At 45.1% G+C, this 16,202-nt stretch overlaps 1 long non-coding RNA gene across 1 annotated transcript; it reads left to right on the forward strand.

Annotated features, from left to right (window-relative positions):
• The first annotated feature begins 9,685 nt into the window (after nt 1-9,685).
• LOC120394993 lies at nt 9,686-16,145 on the forward strand. Its single transcript, XR_005592455.1, has 4 exons — nt 9,686-9,800; nt 10,231-10,368; nt 15,609-15,668; nt 15,904-16,145. It is a non-coding gene; the product is annotated as an uncharacterized LOC120394993 (long non-coding RNA).
• The last annotated feature ends 57 nt before the right edge of the window (nt 16,146-16,202 follow it).

The following is a 16,202-nucleotide window of genomic DNA, read 5'->3' on the forward strand; positions in this document are numbered from 1 at the left end:
GGATTAGTTGAGCTAATTAACCAAATATTGGAGATTTGGGGAGTGAGGGTCTCCTTCGGATTTTGAATGGAAGATTTGTTAATGTTTGTATCCAGAGCAGGCACAGAACCATTTGAGACATCAGAATAAATATTTGGTCTGTGTCAGATTAGAGCCTGACAGCAAATAATGCTCCTGGGGCCACTGAGAGCAGAATTAATGGGTTTTTATCTTCCAAGTCATGCTGCTAACTCCAACTTCAGGATACCTACAGTATGTAAAAGTCTAGTTGTGCTCATGGTCCTATTCATAATCATGATTTTGGTGGTGGTCATCATTGCTTTAGGATTAGGTGTGGGAAATAAGTTCCCAGCCCCTGATGATTCAGTCTCCAGGTGCATGGGTTTTTTCCCTTGTGTCTTACAGCTCTGTATCTTCTGGCCTCTTTGGCTTTAGCCGTCAGCTCAGACAGGATTCTTTGATTTCTTTTATGGTCCCTGTCACTGTAATACCTGAGGGGTAGCCGTGTTAGTCTGGATCTGTAAAAGCAGCAAAGAATCCTGTGGCACCTTATAGACTAACAGACATTAGTCTTGCATCCGACGAAGTGGGTATTCACCCACGAAAGCTCATGCTGCAAAACGTCTGTTAGTCTATAAGGTGCCACAGGATTCTTTGCTGTAATAACCTGAGAGTATCACTGACACGAACAGAATTTTCCTCACATCTCCTATGAGGAAGAGTTGTGTCTTTATCCTCATTTTGTAGAGGGAGAACCAAGGCCCAAATGCACAAAGGTATTTATGCACTTAAGCAGAGGCGCTGAGTTCCCAGAGGGTACTCGACCCCTGTTCCACCCCAGGTTCCGCCCCCACCCCACCCCACCTCTGCCCTGCCCTGTCTCTTCCTGCCCACACTCCTCCCCATCCCTCCCAGCGCCTCCTGCAGGATGCACAGCTGATCACGGTGGGTGGGAGTGGGAGGCACTGACTAGTGGGGCCGCAGGTGGGCTGAGGGGCAGGATCTGATTGGCGGGGCTGCCAGTGGGTGCTGAATACCCACTGTTTTTTCCTGAGGGTGCTCCAGCCCCAGAGCACCCACGGACTCGGCACCTATGCACTTACGTCCCAGTTTTAGGTGCCAGTGCGATCCGCAAAACTCCCAGTTGGCTGCCCCCAAGCCCTGTAGCTGCCTAAACTTACTTGGTGACTAGACCTCTGCTGTAAAAGTTCCCTTAGACCTAAGTTTCTGCCTCTGAGTGTGAGCTGCTGCCTCACTGTAGGTGCCGGTTGCCTGTTTTACCCATGGGGCCTGATGTGGTAGGTGTGCTTAGGCTGCCTGCCTTTACAAACAGCTGTGGGGTAACTGGGGGAGGACAATCCCCTCTCTTGATAACCTTAGGCCAGTGCTTGGAGCACTCGCCTGGGATGTGGGAGATCCTACTTCAAGTATCCCCTCTGCCTGAGGAGAGAATTTGAACAGGAATTTGCCACTTCGCAGGTGAGAGCTCTACCTGTCGGGCTGTGGGACAGTCTGATGTGGGGCTCCCGCTTGGGAGCTACCACCCGATGTGCCAAGACTACTTCTGCTCCCTGCTTCCCCTGCCAGCTTGGGGCTCCAGCACCCTGTCTTGCTGAGCCAGACACTCCCGTCTGCTCCAACACAGACCCAGGGTCTGAATTACTTGCCCCAAAGCTGCAGGTTTGCCTGAAAGCAGCTCACAGAAGTGTTCCTGTCTTTAACACTCAGATGCCCAACTTCCAGTGGGGTCTAAACCCAAATAAATTGGTTTTACCCTGTATAAAGCTTATGCAGGGTAAACTCATAAACTGTTCACCCTCTATGACACTGATATAGAGAGATGCACAGCTGTTTGCTCCACCAGGTATTAATACACACTCTGAGTTAATTAATAAGTAAAAAGTGATTTTATTAGATACAGAAAGTAGGATTTAAGTGGTTCCAACTTAGTAACAGACAGAACAAAGTAAGTCACCAAGCAAAATAAAATAAAATGCGCAAATCTATGACTAATCAAACTGAATACAAATAATCTCACCCTCAGAGATGCTTCAGTAAGTTTTTCCTCAGACTGGACCCCTTCCAGGCCTGGCACAATTCTTTCCCCTGGTTCAGCTCTTGTTCCAGCTCAGGTAGTAGCTAGGGATTTCTCATGATGGCCACCCCCTTTGTTCTTTTCCACCCCTTTATGTATCTTTTGCATAAGGCGGGAATCCTTTGTCCCTCTCTGGGTTCCCAGCCCCTCCTTCTCAATGGAAAGACACCAGGTTAAAGATAGATTCCAGTTCAGGTGACATGATCACATGACTTCATTGCCCACTTGCCAGCACACAGGTATACAGGAAGACTTACAGGTTAAACACACCCATCTGCAGACAATTGTCCTGGTTGATGGGAGTCATCAAGATTCCAAACCACCATTAATGGCCCACACTTTGCATAATTACAATAGGCCCTCAGAGTTATATTTCATATTTCTAGTTTCAGATACAAGCGTGATACATTTATACAAATGGGATGATCACACTCAGTAGATTACAAGCTTTGTAATGATACCTTACAAGAGACCTTTTGCATGAAGCATATTCCAGTTACATTATATTCACTCATTAGCATATTTTTATAAAACCATAGAGACTGCAACGTGTCACACCTGCCATCTCTCCTATGGACGTGGTTCCATTTCAGTTATTTAACTAAATAATAATAATTGGACCAGAGTGAGACTCACTCTATAGCCCAGTGATCAGGGCCCTCACCTGAGAGGTGGGAATCCCCTATTCTCAAATCCCTGCTCATCAGGGAGAGGGGGACTCGAAGCCGTAGTCTCCCACTCGCCAGGTGAGGGCCCTGACAACCACTGCGCTAAAGGTAACAAGGGAGCTCCTCTCCCTCCCCCAGCCGTGGACTTACGCACCTGCCTAACTCACTCTCACAAGAAATGACTCAGATGCCTGAATTCCATGAGAAGGACGGGGCTTAGCCAGTGATTTCCCTACACCCCCCCTGAATTTCCCCAACACCCCCCCCAGTTTTGTGAGCTAGTTACATACCAATTTAGTGACTGTTTGGAAATCTGAATTTAAACGGAAACATTAATACACACTTTAAAAGCTTATACAGTGTATGATAAAATACGTGTAGCTGAAAAAGTAGAATAGATTTGAAAAGTATGAACATAGACTAGCTTTCTTATACAGCTGTTGTTTTTTATGATGTCAGTGCATTCATTTCAGTGATGTTGGCCAACCTAATAATTTCAAATGGTGATTTGTAAGCACAGTCTCAATGAGCTCTTCCTGACAGCTAGTCATGAGCTGGGGATGCCGGGAAAGGCTTCAGGGCCAGATTGTATTTACATTCACACCTAATCTCCCTAGGGATCCAGCAAACAGAGCTGTGCTGCCCAAGTGATAGATTTTGGCTGGGGTTGGGTTACAAACCACTTGAATGTGGGGGCAATGGGGGATGAAATGTTGTTCTTATTGTATGAGTAAAGGGCAGTAGAACTGTACTTAGCCTGTGATGATTTGAAGGCATCAAGAGAGAGGGTGGGAACCTGCCCCTCTCCACTGTTTAAAGACAGAGCTGATTAGGCTCCATAGAGAGTCTTTTGTTCTAAGTGACCACTGCAGCTGAAATCACTGACAATCAGGTCTAAGTGCTTAGTCCTGTTGTGGGGACAGTGTTCCTGTGGGTACAGTGTTTTTGTGTAAGAGACAACCCAGACTGCACTAGCAGTGAGGTTCCCGCACTGAGAGCTCAGCGGAAATCACTGAGAGCTGGTGAAACCTCAAGAGACCAACTCGCAGAGGTCACAGTGGCAGGTGGCAGCAGAAGGTGACAGCGCAGGGCCATTGGCAACAGAGCGGTGGAGTGAACGGTGGCACAACGAACAGCCGTGGCCAGAGCGAACAGTGAGCAGCTGGAGGAACGAGCAAGGTGCCTTCTTGTCCCCCACCTGGAAGGTGAACTCATGTGAAAGCACCTCTGAACTCTGAGTCTCCACTGACCAAGGACAACACCGGTGAGTGGAGTGCGGTGGAGGGAAAAGTGACAGGACTGGCTACAAACGAAATAAAAGGTAAAAACGCAGGCTAATACCTAACAAGCTAAGTGAACTTAAAAGCAAAAGGTTTTGTCTCACCATATGCTACAACAGTCTGTTCCAGCTGACAAGCCTTCCAGCTACGACCACCCCTCCCCCAGTTCAATTATTATTATTATTTTTTTGTCTTTTGAGCATTGTTGCTGCTGTGAGCAGAGATGGGAGGAGAGACAGATGATGGGGAGGCCACTGTTTCTTGTTCTTATACCTCTCTCCTCTCTTTGAAGATTGCCCCCAACTGGGGTGCAGGCAACAAGCAGTTTCTCTTGTGGAAGTGAGGTCTGAACTGTCCCTGTGATGAAAGAGAAATTTCTTATTCACACCTTCCCCCGCTGCTGGAGAATAACAGCTTAAGCAGTGATAGCTGGAGCCAGTGTGTCTTTGTCTCTGAACAACTGGCTTGTGGGTGTTACCCAGAATTACAGCGTATTTCAGTAACAAACAGTAGTATCTCATCACTTCACATATAGTGTGGCTACATATATTTCAACAGGATAATGATGTTCAGCAGATTATGACTTTTCAAATGCTATCTCACAAGGTGAATACTTTGTACAAAATGTATCATAGTCTTGTAAAAGTGATGAACATAATAGTATAAACTGTCACAGTTTTCTGTGAATGCCAGCTGCCTCACTGCCACTTTAGGCACCTGTAAGTCCCGTTGTGACTCCTCCCACTCAAGATGCTGGTTATGCAGCCCCATTCCAGTGTGTCCATCTCTTCCCCCACCCCAAATATTCCACCTTTTTTTATGGAAGGGGCCCCTGAAATTGCTGTGCCCCAGGCCCCCTGAATCCTCTGGGCGGCCCTGGATTGGGGTACCCTCCACCACCCCTTTCTCTGTCCCTGAGAAGTCAGCTGTGTGACTGCTCCCCTCCAGAAGGTCAGATACACAGTCCCTTCTCAAAACTTGGGTCACAGGCTGAGTGCCTGGTTGTACAGATTGTGACTCAGCCATTCTGTCCTGGGCATCCTCTCCTAAGTGACCAGTGAGGAGACATTCCTGCACCCTCACTATTCCTTCCTCAGTTTCCCCCTTGGGCCCCCTCCTCAGACACATTCCTCTGTACTCCCTAGGAAGGATTCTGTCTCAACTTTTTCTTTTCTTTTCTTTTTTTGTCACTTAAAGCGAAGATTTTGTTAATGAAAACTATACTTAAGCAAAATGTTCAAAGTGACCTTATAACCTAGCTATTAAATGTGTCAGGATTTTGTATGCACAGTCTTGTCTGAGGTTTAAGTTGTGTAAACTGACTTTTGAAAAGTGGCCCTATATTTTTTAGTTTTGCTTGAAATAAGGACTGCAGGATTAGACACTCTAAAGTATAGCATCATTCATGGCAATTGTCTCTGGGCTGAAATGTTTAATATACAGCAACATTACACAACACTTTAGATAAAGACGTGAAGAACAATATGGTAACTGCAGGGCTGGAATTAGATTTTTTTTTCCTCAGCTGCCAATCATACCAATATCCATGCAGTAATACGACTACTTAAATGGACATTGTATACTGAGAACTTATCGTACAGAGATTTAGACTCTATAGGCATTTCTTAACTGACCACATAGTCTCAAGATAGGCTCGATGTGATTAAACATCTTGGTGTTAATCTATTCTCTCATCCAGTAACTTCCAGTTAAGTGGGCATTAAACCCATTTATTTAAATCTAGCTCTGCAAAACTTTCTGCGGTTTACTTCTTTTCAACAAAAGGAAATGCAGGGTGTCAACAATACAACTCTGCACTTCAATGTGCAGTACCACAAGCTCCTCAGCTCAGCTGCCTTTTTATAAAGACATCTTAACACTGGTCAGTTCAGTAGAATAGACTTGTTTATTTACTACTAGCAAAAGCCTGGGTGGCCATGCATACCTGTGTTACCACTTGTTAACCACTAACATTGCACATTTCTTTACTGCCTGCCTCTGCTAAGCAACCAGAGCACTTGCTGCTAGCTGTTCTGCAGTGTCTCAAAATGTTTCCAAAGAGCTAAAGGTTTTGTTTAAAAATGCACAGTTGCTTCCAGCTCTATGCTGTTGTGGTGCTGTTCATTTTAAAGCTTTGGTTTTCAAACTGTAAGGTGTGCTCTCCTGGGTTACAAGGCAAGTGTGAGGACCTGACTGGTTAACAGTGCTGAGCCTCCTACTTCTTGCTGCTGCTGCCAGGCTGGAAGAAGGAGGAGGAAGGAGGAACAAATACAGGACCTTTTTTAAGAGAGGGGGGAGAAGCAATCCAGGAAACTAAAGGCCCATTAGTTTGACCTCAATTATATGCAAGGTGTTAGAACAAATTTTGGGAGAGTAATTAAAGACAGAGGTAAATGGCAACTGGGATAAAATACAACATGGTTTTACAATAGATGTGCCAGACAGTCAAACCAACCTGATCTGTCTTTGAGAAGATAACCACTGTTCTAAACAAAGAAAAAGCAGGAGAGCTAATCTGCCTGGAGTTCAGTAAAGAATTTGATACAATTCCATATGGGAAATCATTAGTTAAATTGGAGAAGCTGGGGATTAATATGAAAATCAAAAGGAGGGTACAGAACTGGATAAAGGGGAGACTACCCTGGGTCAGACTGAAGGGTGAATTGTCAGGCTGGAGGGAGGTTACTAGTGGAGTTCCTCAAGGATCAGTCTTGGTACCAATTTTATTTAACATTTTCATTAATGACCTTGGCACACAGAGTGGGAGTGTGCTAATAAAATTTGCGAATGACACAAAGTTGGGCTGTATTGCCAATATGGAGGAGGAATGGAATATCATAATGAGTTGGGTGACCTTGAAAATGGGAGTAATAGAAATAGGATGAAATTTAATAGTGTAAGGACACTTACAGACTAGCAACAAGAATAAGCAGGGGATTTATCAGTTGGAAGTGACAGAGGAGGAGAAAAACCTGGGAGCATTGGCGGATCACAGGATGACTGAGCTGCCAATGTGATGCAGCTGTGAAAAAGGCCACTTCAATCCTAGGATGTCAGGCAAGGCATTTCCAGTAGAGATAGGGAACTTGAAGTGGTGGTATCATTGTACGAGCCACGGATGAGACTTTATCTGGAGTATTGGGTGCAGTTCTGGTCTCCCATGTTTCAAACTGGAAGAGGTGCCGAGAAGGGCTGCTAGGATGATCAGAGGAATGGAGAAACTCCTACAAGAAGAGACTTGAGGATATCGGCTTGGTTAGCCTAACAAAATGAAGGCTGAGGGGAGATATAGTTGCTGTCTATAAATATGCCAGAGGGATAAGCTCCAGGGAGAGAGTGGTGCTATTTAAGTGAAGGGCCAGTGGTAGTACAAGAACAAATGGATATCAACTGGCTGTCAACAAATCTAGGCTTGAAATCAGATGAAAGTTTCTAACCATCAGAGGAGTGAAGTTCTGGAACAGCCTTCTAAGGGAAGTAGTGGGGGCAAAAAACCTACCTCGTTTTAAGTCTGAGCTTGATAAGTTTATGGAGCGGGTGGTATGATGAGGTTGCTACGCTGGCAAATAGTCTATCCATTACTGCAGTTAGCAAATACCTCCAATAGCTGGTGATGGGACACTAGATAGGAAGAAACAACAAGAGTACTTGTGGCACCTTAGAGACTAGCAAATTTATTTGAGCATCAGCTTTCATGGGCTACAGCCCACTTCACCGGATGCCAGCAGTGGAAAATACAGTAGGAAGATATATATATATATATATATACACACACACACACACAGAGAACATGAAACAATGGGTGTTACCATACACACTATCAGGAGAGTGATCAGTTAAGGTGAGCTTTTATCAGCAGGAGAGAAAAAGAACTGGTAATGAAAATGGCCCATTTCCAGCAATTGACAAGAAGGTGTGAGGAACTGTAGGGGGGCAGGAAATAAGCCTGGGGAAATAGTTTTACTTTGTGTAATAACCCATCCACTCCCAGTCTTTATTCAAGCGTAATTTAATGGTGTCCAATTTGCGAATTAATTCCAACTCAGCAGTCTCTCATTGGAGTCTGTTTTTGAAGTTTTGTTGTTGTGATATTGTGACTTTTAGGTCTGTAATCAAGTGGCCAGGGAGGTTGAAGAGTTCTCTAACTGTTTTTTGAATGTTATAATTCTTGACATCTGATTTGTGTCCATTTATCCTTTTGCATAGATACTGTCCAGTTTGGCCAATGTACATGGCAGAGGGGCATTGCTGGCACATGATGGCATATGATATATCACATTGGTAGATGTGCAGGTGAACGAGCCCCTGATGGCGTGGCTGATGTGATTAGGTCCTATGATGGTATCTCCTGAATAGATATGTGGACAGAGTTGGCAACGGGCTTTGTTGCAAGGATAGGTTCCTGGGTTAGTGTTTTTGTTCTGTGGTGTGTGGTTGCTGGTGAGTATTTGCTTCAGGTTTGGGGGCTGTCTGTAAGCAAGGACTGGCCTGTCTCTCTGAAGATCTGTGAGAGGCAGGCTAGTCCTCGAATAATATTGGAACCCGTTCCACTAGGGCACAAGCAGCCTCTGCTGCTTCCTAAAGAAGCATTCCCATTCTAGACGTCTGCAGAGCAGAACCTTGGGTTGCCATGAATATCTTTTCCAAACACTACTTGGTGGAAGCATCCAGAGCAGATGCTTCCTTTGCAGACCTGTATTGCAAACTCTTTTTAGATAGACTCTGAGAATCCAGCTTCTTATTTTAGATCTGTGTTTGTAAGTCGACAAGAGTGGAATATACATATGGACAAGTACTTGAAGAGAGAAATTACTTACTTGGAGAGTAGTTGGAGTTTGTCAAGATGTATTGTCCATATGTGTATTCCATGACTTGTCCTCCTTCCCTCTCACTTTAGAGTCCTGTTACATACGTGGATGCTGTGCTGGAGAAGGAGCTGAGTGGCAGTTGGATCCATGCTTCCCTTTATAGCTTTAATACAGGAGCAGGAGGGCAACCAGAGCACACATGTGGCCCAAACAAACAACACCACTGGCCAAAACACCCCAGTCTCAAGCACATCGGGTGCATGCACACCAAGAGTGGAATATACAGATAGACAACAACTCTCAAACTATAAAAACAGGAGTACTTGTGGCACCTTAAAGACTAACAAATTTATTTTAGCATGAGCTTTCGTGAGCTACAGCTCACTTCTTCAGATGCACAGAATGGAACACACAGAATACATAGAATGTGTTCCATTCTGTGCATCCGAAGAAGTGAGCTGTAGCTCATGAAAGCTCATGCTTAAATAAATTTGTTAGTCTTTAAGGTGCCACAAGTACTCCTGGTTTTTTTGCGGATACAGACTAACACGGCTGCTACTCTGAAACCTCTCAAACTATAGTTACTGTACAAGTAAGTAACTTTTCTATAAAATGTTAATGATGGTTTTAAGGCTGGACTAGCTGGGGATTTGTGGTGGTGGTGGTTGAAGTATGCTGGCAGAACTGTGCAGAGTACACAGCACAAGTCTACAATATTTGGATGTGAACAGCACTCATGAGAATCTGTTTCACTGGGAAATTGTGAATATTTGCACATACGTCTCAGTCTATTTTTGTATATGTTCTCTAAGAAAATGTCAATTCCCCTGTGGTAGGATTTTGGTCCCCTTCAGTGATTATCAAGAAGATGCAGGGGAAGAGGCCCTTCACAAGTGTGAAATGCAGAGCACGGTCTGACACCTGCGATCACACAGGAAAGAAGCACAAGGTAAACCATTGCTTAGGCAGGATCCTGTCACTGTTGAAGCTTCTGTAGTAGATAATTTCCACTACGATAGTGGAGCAGACAGAAAAAAATAGCATTAAAGAAAAGAAAGTTCAAGCCAGAGTTTGAGGTAAAATTTGCTTACCAGGGAAGCGGGGCGAATTGCATGATATTGTTGCATTCCATTAAAGTATTTCAGTGTAAGGGTAGGTCATAAGAGTCCCAGTCTCCTAGTCCCTACAGAACATTAATAATCTCTAGCTGTATTACATTTTGAAAAAACTGTGTTAATAAAATATTATGGTTGGTAAGTCAAGCACTGCAATTAAGAAATGCTAGAATTAAGGTTGCCTATGCAACCTTAATTTTGTCCCTTTGTGCATACATTGTGTAACTGTCTTTAATTACGTGATCACCTACTATATTTCCACAGGTTCCCTGCCTCATTCAGTACACAGGATACATGGTGATCTGGGAATGAATCGGGGTTGTGCAGTTCAGGAGAGCCCCTGCCTCATTTGTTGAGGAAGTAGGAATGTGTGTAGTGACAGCGAATGAAACGGGATTGCAGGTAGGTCTCATTGTTTAATGCAGTTGGTTGCAGCCCTGAAAAATTGGATTCTAACCCGGCCTCTGCCACAGAATTCCTGTGTGATGCTAAGCAAGTAACTTAAACCAAACTTTTCATAGGTGGCCACCAATTGTGTGTTCCTCATTTTTTGGGTGCCCAGTGTAAGACTCCAGAGGGGCCTGTCTTGCAGAGGCGATGAGCACTCAGTGCTCATGACTGTTACTGAAGCTGATGGGGACTGTGCTTTGAACATATAAAATGGTAGAAAAATGCTAAGTATTCTGAAAAAAAGTCATAGACGTCTTTAGTTGGGCACCCAAAATTAGTGTCCATTTTTGACAATTTCGACCTTAATCTCCCTTTGCCTCATACCCCATCTATAAAATGGGAATAATAATACCACTTTGCCTCTCAAGGGTGTTGCAAAGATCAATTCATTAATATTTCTGACGCATTCTGATACTGTGGCAAGAGAACCATAACTTCCAGGAGAAAATTAATAGTATTATATTCATCATGATCATCATCGGTGATCCCTTGATTTGAGGATGAGCTCTACCATGAATTTCCATATAGGTCCTGAAATGACTCAGGAGTCCTACCCTGGAACCACAGATCCTCCCGCAGTAGGTACAGACATTTCCTGGCAGGCCAGTTGGCTGCTGGGAGAATGTTCTTTCTTTTTTCTTCCCTCTCTCTCTCTTTCCAGCTTTGAGGACAAGGCGCTTCTTCTCAAAGCAGGCCATTGCCTGATGGAGGATGTGGCACCATTGGGATCGGTTGGTGGCTTGCTCCTCCCAGCTTGTGTTGTCCACATCAGTTTTCTTGAGATACGTTTTCAGTGTGTCTTTGTAGTGTTTCCTCTGACCGCCACGGGATCTCTGACCATGGGTGATCTGAGAGTAGAGGACTTGCTTTGGGAGGTGAGAGTCAGGCATCCGCACACAATGTCCAGCCCAGCAGAGTTGGTGCATGAGGATCATTGCTTCCATGCTGATGATATTGGCTTCAGTGAGGATGCTGGCATTAGTGTAGCGATCTTCCCAATTGACGCGAAGGATCTTCCGGAGGCACTGTTGGTGGTACCTCTCCAGACTCTTGAGGTGCTGTTGATAGATCACCCAGGTTTCTCATCCATAGAGGAGGGTAGGAATAACAATCGTCTTATAGACCTGGGTCTTGGTGTCCTTGCCATAGATAACAGTCCGTGAAAACACATTGGAGCAATTTCCCAAAGGAAGCACTTGCGCACTGGATCCTGTGCTGGATCTCACTGTCAATTTTTGCTTTTTGAGAGAGTTGGCTACCAAGGTAGCAAAAGTGCTCGACTGTCTCAAAGTCTGTCCCTTGATAGTGACTTGTGGTGGGTCACGTGCAAGGTCTGAAGCAGGCTGATAGAGCACTTTAGTCTTCTCAATATTGAGTAAGAGGCCTAGGTTTTGGTAAACTTGTGTAAAAAAAAATCCAGTGTGGACTGAAGGTCATTCTCAGTGTGCAAAGCATGGCACAGTCATCAACATACTGAAGATCACTAATGGATGCCCTGAGGACTTTAGAGTTCGATCAGAGACATTGAAGATTAAAACATTACCCATCCATTCTGTATTGAATGTCAAATCCTTTGGGGAGGAGGTCTTTAAGGAGGACCAAAATGACTGCTAAATAGATGGAGAACGGGGTTGGGGCAATAACGCATCCATGCTTAACCCCAGTTTTGAAGATGAAAGGGTCCGTCTCAAGACCATTACAGAGAACTGTGGCAGTCATCTGATCATGAAGAAACCTTAGGACCTTAATAAATTTTGGAGGGCAGTCATTTTGGAGGCCAGCACCTTCAACAGAGCTTTGCGATTGACTGAGTCAAAGACCTTTGTCAAATCGATGAAGGCCATGTACAGATCCTGATTTTGCTCATGAGACTTTTTCTAGATTTGGCGGGCAACAAAGATCATGTCCGTCTCATGGGATGGTCTAAAACCGCACTGAAATTCTGCAATATTTCCTCAGCAAGGGGAAGTAATCAGTTTAAGAGGATATGGGCAAGAATTTTCCCTGCTGTAGATAACAAGGCAATGCCTCAATAATTTCCACACTCTGATTGATCTCCTTTCTTAAAGATTGTAACATTGTTGGCATTTCTCACATCTTCTGGAATCTTCTCGTTATATCAGATATGAAGAAAAAGTTTGTGGAGCTGCCTTACCAGTTGTTCATCTCCAAACTTGTAGGCTTCAGCTGGTATGTCAACTGGTCCTTCTGCCTTGTTGTTCTTGGTATGCATAATGGTTCATGTTACTTCTTCAAGGGCAGGGAGGTCAGCAAGAGATTCTCTTTCATGTTATTGAGGTATAGATTCTATAGTGGCATCAGAGACAGTTGATTCACGATTCAGGAGTAACTCAAAATGCTCCGTCCATCTGGCTTTGATGGCTTCGCTGTCCTTAAAAAAAAATATGTTGACCCATCTTGGGCTCGGAGTGGTGTGGGACCATGGGAGCATCGACCATAAATGGCCCTTATTGCCTGAAAAAAAGCTCCTGATGTCATGTTTATCAGCATAAAGCTCAATCTCCTTGGTCTTTTCTCGCCACCACTTATTTTTGATGTCACGGATTTTCCTTTGAGTTGCTTGTATGACTCTTTCTTCTGCTGGTGTAATATGTTGTTTGCCATGTGCGATGAGCTTTTTTTTTCTGGTCGAGCAGGCCCTGAATCTCAGCATCGTTCTCATCATTCTCACCAAACCAGTCCTGGTGATGGTGGGTGAAATAGCCAATGGACTCAGCACATGCTGAGAGAATGGCAGTCTTTAATCCCTTCCTGCTCGGTTGCTTTCTGGTATGGCGCATGTGAAGTCCTGTCACCTATATCCCTGTGATGGGATGGAGCATGCTCAGTGCTGTGGGGGTTTAGCAGTGGAGCTCTAACAAGTCTCTACTGAAACTGTGTGAAGTGCAATTTGTTAAAGGCTCATAACTTGACCAAATTTGGGTGGTTTTTCATTGGAACTGCTAAAGCCATTCCCTGATACCAGGGTGATTTCTCCCACCCTGCAATGTCAAATTGAAGTCCCTGCTCCAAAGCCTGGAGGTGTAGAGCAGTGGTTCTTAACCTGGGGTGCATGCACCCCTTGGGGGTGCGAGATGCCCTTTCTGGGGGTGCGAGACATGCCAGTTTTTTTTAGAAGGTAAATCGTCGAAAACACAAATTAAGCACAGGCACATAAGTACAACTACTTTGTTTCATCACACCTATGTATTTATTAACATTATACATTTTTTTAATGATTACTGTAATATACAAACAACAAATATATCTAGGTTTAAAGAACTGATGTTTTGCTGAAACTTTCAAAAAAAAATTCAGCCTGAGGCAGACACACGGCAGGAAATTTCAGCATGAACAGTTAAATCTGGCAAAGTTATAAGCAACTGAAAACAGAGTCTTATACTTAACGTCGCTTCACACTTTCCATTATAGATGTCACTAGCTGTGTCACCTATAATACAGCACTTTTTATCCATGCATCTCAAAGCATGTGGTCAGTTAGCCAGATTTTCAAAGACCCCAAAATATCTCTGAAAATCTGGTCCAGTATCATTATCCTCATTTTAGGGCTGGGGAAACTGAGGCATGGGGAGATTAATGTGACTTGCCAAGGTCACCCAGCAGGCTAGTAGTAGAACCAGGAACAGAACAGACCTCAGATCTCCTGAGTGCAAGTCTAGTAGCAGAGCCAGTGGACAACACTGCATCCCACTGAGGAAGAGATGTTTTTGGTCACTATAAGAATGGATCAGGAGTTTCTAAACTTTCTCTTCCTCTTAATCAGTTTACTGGCAGGAAACCCACCGGAATTTGTCTGTGTGTGTGAACACACACACATATATAATAGGTAAAGTAGAAAAATTCGGTGTGAATTTAAAGTGGTTCAATTTCCATCTCTTCCATGCGCCCCCTTCTTGGCTCCTGCCATTAAAAATCACCATGTAGCTGAACTCCTCACAAGAGGGGAGGTTCTGCTACTCCCCTCTTGGCAGTTCCTCAAAACCTGGCAGTTCCTCAAAAACTTGGCAGTTCCCCAAACCTGGACAGCTCAGCAAATCTGCATGAGAACAGTTGCAGCCACCCAGGGGTGACAATAACTTACAGGACTTACTGGTACTGCTGGAGTCCTGGGGGGCGTGGCCTCAACCGGAAGAGGTGGGGCCTCTCAAGATTTAAAGGCCCTGGGGCACCGGCTGTGGCTGGGAGACCCAGGGCCTTTAAATCAACCAGGGGCTCCCAGCTGCAGAGGTGGCTGGGAGCCCCTGGGGCTCCGGGGCAAATTAAAGGGCCTGGGGCTCCGGCCGCCACAGAGCCCCAGGCCCTTTAAATCCCCACTGCAGCTCTGTCAGCCAGAGCTGCGGGTGGGATTTAAAGGGCTCGGGGCTCCCCGCAGCCGCGGGAGCTCCGGGCCCTTTCAATCCCCACCCGGACCTGGCTGCCGGGTTGGGGCCAGGATTTAAAGGGCCTGGAGCTCCCGCCGCTGCAGGGAGTTCCGAGCCCTTTAAATCCTGACCCCTGCCCAGCCGCCGGAGCTGCGGGCGGGATTCAAAGGGCTCTGGGCTCCCCGCTGCGGCAGGGAGCTCCAAGCCCTTTAAATCCCCGCCGCAGAAGCTGGTGCAATCCAGCACGGTGTACTGGCTCTTGCTAGTACGCCGTACCGAACCGTACCGGCTTACTTTCACCTCTGCAGCCACCACTCACCAAGTACTGCTAAGAGGCATAAGTACTTCCTTTTTTAAATGCCTGAGAGCTCTTCTGCTGCTTCCCCTCAAGATTGTTGATGTAACCTTAGCTTGTGACTTCTTTCAACCTGAACATCTATGGATGTTTAATGTTTTGAATTGCACTCAGCAGCCTTACCTATAAATTAAGACAGATTTTGTGGGGCAGTTATTTCCTTGTTGTACATAAGATGCTGGGCTTGCTGTACAGTTGAGACTTGAAACTTTATAGTTGTATCGTCAGCCTGCTAGTTAACGAATTGAGAGTGGCAGTGGCAGTAACGAATTGTAAGAGATGCAGGCTACCAGCATATGACCAGTGCCCTCCAACTCTATTTCCCACTTGACATGACACTGTGCGAATGCAAACCGAACAGTTTTACTGTGGGCACAAATTCTATTGAGCCAGTCTCAGTGCTGCCAACTCCCATGATTTTGTCATGCATCTCATGATAATTGTTTTCCTTAAAGCCCCAGCTCCTGGAGTCCAGTGGAGATGTGATGATTTCAGCCTTCATGCCTAAAGAAAAAGTAAGTTTCTAGCTCTCATGGCTGTGGAGAAAGCTTCAAAATGTGACCCCAGTGCACCCTAAGAGCTCAAAAAGCCGAAGGCAAATAAAGAACATCAACTCTATTATTTTTACGTAATCTCGTGATTTTAAAGCCAATCTAATGATTTCTGGTGAGCCTGACTCATGAGTTTTGAACATTTGGGGCTGGCAGTACTGCAATCTATTGAACTGACTCTGGTATTATCAATCCTCAGACATGGAGCCCTATCCTGTGCGGTGCTGAGTGCCCTGGCCTCCCATTGACTACAGTGGGAGCTGAGGTTGCACCACAACTCCTGCATTCAGGTCCTGATCCAGCAGAGCCCCCTTTCCCTGGGGAAGGCAGTTCTGCCACCACATGCAAAAGTGTTTTTCGCTCACACAAGAGCTGAGTGCCCAACAACAGAGAGAGAACTAGAGTGAAGGGCGTACATGGAAGATGGCTGCCCCACTGACAGGCAAGGGGAAATGCCATTGACTATTTCCCTCTTTTATGCTTTAACAAGACTTTCTT

The sequence above is a fragment of the Mauremys reevesii genome, unplaced genomic scaffold (assembly GCF_016161935.1).
Source record: "Mauremys reevesii isolate NIE-2019 unplaced genomic scaffold, ASM1616193v1 Contig89, whole genome shotgun sequence".
NCBI lineage: Eukaryota > Metazoa > Chordata > Testudines > Geoemydidae > Mauremys > Mauremys reevesii.